Source organism: Rousettus aegyptiacus, unplaced genomic scaffold, assembly GCF_014176215.1.
Source record: "Rousettus aegyptiacus isolate mRouAeg1 unplaced genomic scaffold, mRouAeg1.p scaffold_m13_p_10, whole genome shotgun sequence".
In the NCBI taxonomy this organism is placed as follows: domain Eukaryota; kingdom Metazoa; phylum Chordata; class Mammalia; order Chiroptera; family Pteropodidae; genus Rousettus; species Rousettus aegyptiacus.
Genome location: NW_023416285.1, coordinates 1,737,684 through 1,741,432, shown reverse-complemented (window position 1 = coordinate 1,741,432; position 3,749 = coordinate 1,737,684).

Genomic DNA, 3,749 nt, shown 5'->3' with positions numbered 1-3,749 from the left:
TACAAGTAGTTTATGGCCACTGCGGGAATTTGGAAAAATACAGAAAATTTAAAAGTAAAAGGGAGAAAGTAGCAGGCCCCCGTCCCGCCCCAGAGATAAGCACCACGAACACTTGGGGGCCGTTTCTTCAGCACCGGCTTTCATCGTAGGTATAGTTTTGTATATTATTTTTTGCACTTAACATTTTCCAGTTTATTAAATATTCATCGAAAGCATGATTTTTTAATATCTTCTCATTATGGAATTTTTCAAACAGATACAAAAACGAGGAGAACTGTGTAATGAACCCCCAGGCTGCCGCCCCAGCTTCGACAATTTTTTTTTGGTGGAAGGCTGCTGGGGGTTGAATTGTGTCCCCAGAAAAGGGTACCGCCAAGTCCTGACTCTCGTGCCTGTGCGGAGGTGGCCTTACCTGGAAACGCGGTCTTCGCAGGTGCCAGGAATTCCTCGGAGATGAGGCCGGACTGCGGCAGAGCGGCCCGAACCCGGCACGCCGACTTCCTCGGCACAGGAGATTAGGGCACAAAGGCGGAGTTGCGGGCAGCAGCAGCCCGTGTGACGACAAGGCGGAGGCCGGGGTGTGTGGCCACGAGCCAGGGGCGCCGCGGGTTGCCACCAGGAGGTGGAGGCAGGAAGGCTTCCGGGCAGGGTCTCGCCGGGGGCCCGGCCTGCCCGGCCTCGACTCCGGACTTCTGGTCTCCGGTGCTGTGAAGGAGGAGCCTCCCCCTGCCTCGGCTCTGCCGTCCGGGGTCCTTTTCCATGGTAGCCGCGGGAAACTGGTACGAATACCTCAGCGGACCCCCAGCATTGAGGAGCGTGAGCTTTAAGGACTGCGTAGTTTTTCACCAGCTGCCCGAGCCACGCTAGGAACATCATGAGCAGGGGACATGTAAAATGACGGACGGCGTGCCAATGTAGCCAGACGCCTGTTTGCGAAAATTCCACCATAGACACAAAAGGAAGACGGGATGGAAACGCATCAAAAAATGTTCAATGATTGTTTACGCGGTTTCAAGTTTGTCGAGTCCTTTCTCGGGACCGGGCGCCATACGCACTGTTTCGCCTCATTTAATGTGACCGAACAGCCTAGGAGGCGGGCGTCCCAACCTACAGGTAAAGAAGCTGAGGCTCGGATGAATTCAGCGACTTGCCCGAGGCCGCCCTGCTGACAGACTGCCGAGCTCCGGGTCACGCCACAGCAAACCCAGACTCCGCCCCTCCGGGTGGCTGCCCTGAGCGCCTCTGTGGGCAGTGCCCGGGCAGGGACCGCAGACGGCCCAGCGGGACTCCTGCGTCCTTGACCTCGTCCCACGCCCCTGCCCAGTGTGGCCACACGCCCTCCACGGACATGCCTACAACTTCGCTTTGCCCTCGAATACGAGAGCCTCACGCTCACGCATCCCCCAGGCTCCCGGCCTCGCGTCTGTCCACCCTGCACCAGCCGAGGCCTCGCGCAAGCACGGGACCACCCGGGCTTCACAGTCCACTGCCCTCGCCACGCCTCGCCGGCCCCACCTCCCGCACACCCCAGCTCCCTCGCTGCTCGGCTCGGTTTCCGCGGTGTGCCGCTATCGTCCGTGTGTGAGTGTGCGCGCGCACACGCACACGGCCCTCTGGCTCCCATTCCTCTCTCGTTTCCTTGTACTCAGCAACTACGACCTCAGCCCCAGAGCCTAGGACCAGGCCAGGCGCTGAGCAGGCTCTCGATAAACATTTGGTGAGTCAATCAACTAGCGAAAGAAGGACGAGCTAGAAGGACTTGCCCTGCCAGACCGCACGTCTTCGTGACGCTACGGTGTTTTAAAAGAGGGTCCTTTCTAAAATTTCTAACAAAGGCTTTGGAAAATGCGTTGTCATCCAGCGTAGAAACAAGAACAGACGAAAAATAGAGTAATTTGTTTAAAACTCGTCACATCCACGGCAGCGGCAGAGCAGGAAACCAACAGCTCTTTGATCTGGATCCAAAAGGGTTTTGTACAGCTTCCAATCTACGGGAAAAAGATGTGACGCGCGGCTGTAAACCCAAAACACAAACGGAAATACAGCTTCTGGCCCATTTATGGATTCCCAGAGAATGCAGCCTCCAGTGTTAGAGTGTTGAAGCCTGTTTCGACATTGTTTTTTACTTTTATTACATTTCAAATAGTTACATACGATGAACATTGTTTTCCAGGCAGGTTGGAAGCACCTGCCCCTTTGTTGCCACGAGGAGCAATCAGCCTGAGTGCGGCTGGGGGCCGGCTCTTGAAAGTGGCGCGGGGCCCCCATCTGGCAGCGCCTGGTTGACGGCCTGGCCTCCGGGAGCTCTGTTTTCCCCCACAATGAAGGCGGAAAAGCCCCTTGTAATTATTTAACAGGCGGTGCAGGAGCGTGGGCCCCGCGGTGAGCTCTGCAGAGCCGAGGAGGACACCTGGCCAGGCCCCTGGAGCCTGCCCGGGCGGCCGGGGGGCCTGCAACTCTGCAGCTGCCCTGGTTCTGTGGGTGCCACAGCTCAGCCGCCCGCTGGGAAGACCCGGGAGGCCCCGGCAGGGCCCTGCGGCCCCGGCTCCGCGTGGGTGTGGTGCCGGGTGCGGGGTGGCCATGTCCCCCCCAGCCACCACCGCCAGCGCGCTCCCTGCAGGGCTCCGGCAGCCTGGAGCTGTGCCCCCTCCTCCGAGCCCTCCCCTCCTCCGGGCCCCCCCTCCTCCGAGCCCCCGCTCCTCCGGGCCCTCCCTCCTCCGGGACGCCCCCTCCGGCTGCCCCCTCCTCTGGACCCTCCCCTCCCCCGAGCCCTGCTTGTGGGTCTGCTCTGCTTCCCCAGCCACACATGGCGAGGATGGGGCGCTGTGTGAGGGTCTCGTTCATCACAGAGCCTGGCCCGTGGAGCGCAGTGGGTCCCCAGTGGCGGGCGGGTGAGTGCCTCCCCCCCCCCGCCCCCAGAGCTGTGCCTCCCCCCCCCCGCCCCCTCCCGCTGTGCTGGGCTGCGTGATGGCCCCAAAGACGCCCAGCCCTTCCCCACAGGGACACTGTGCGGTGCCTGTTCCGCTCCACGGCCCCCAGGGCTTTGCTGGTGACAGGGATCTGAAGCCCGTCCAGCCCGGGCCCTCCTCCGCGGCCCAGGCCCGCCGGTCACCCCGCCCATTAGGGACCTGAATGCTGCGGAACCGGGTCTCCCAGCCTGGCTCGGGCTCCCGCCCCGCGTGGAGACACCTGCCTCGCGAAGGGCAGAGAGCACTCCTCTCACTCGGTTTTTCAACTAAACCTTGTTCGCAAAAGTTATCAAAGAGGCTTTTCAGAACAGAAAACAAAAACAAAAAAAAACAGAGCAAACAGTAAAGGCCGGTAGGAAATGCCCAGCCCGGTCCTCCGCATCGGCGGCTGTGGGGGGCGACCGTGGGCACCAGGTCCCCCCCGTCCCCCGGCCGGGCTCTGTCGCGTGCGCCTCCAGCTCAGGAAGATGCCGGCCCGCAAGGCCACTTCCGAGCTGACCCTAAGGAAGCCACCGAGGAGGCAGGAGACGTAGCTATGGGAACGGAGCAGACAGGGCAACTTCGAAGATCGGTGACTTTCACGGGCCGGCGAGGATCGGGGGCAGACCCATGCGGCACACACCAGATGGTGCGATCGCGCCGTTGTGTAATTACGTGCCACATAATCACATGAGCCATACTGCACACATTATTATATCGTTACATATCGTATAATGTCCTATTAGTACATTATGATACAATTACACATTATATATCATATATTATATCATCGCATTATTA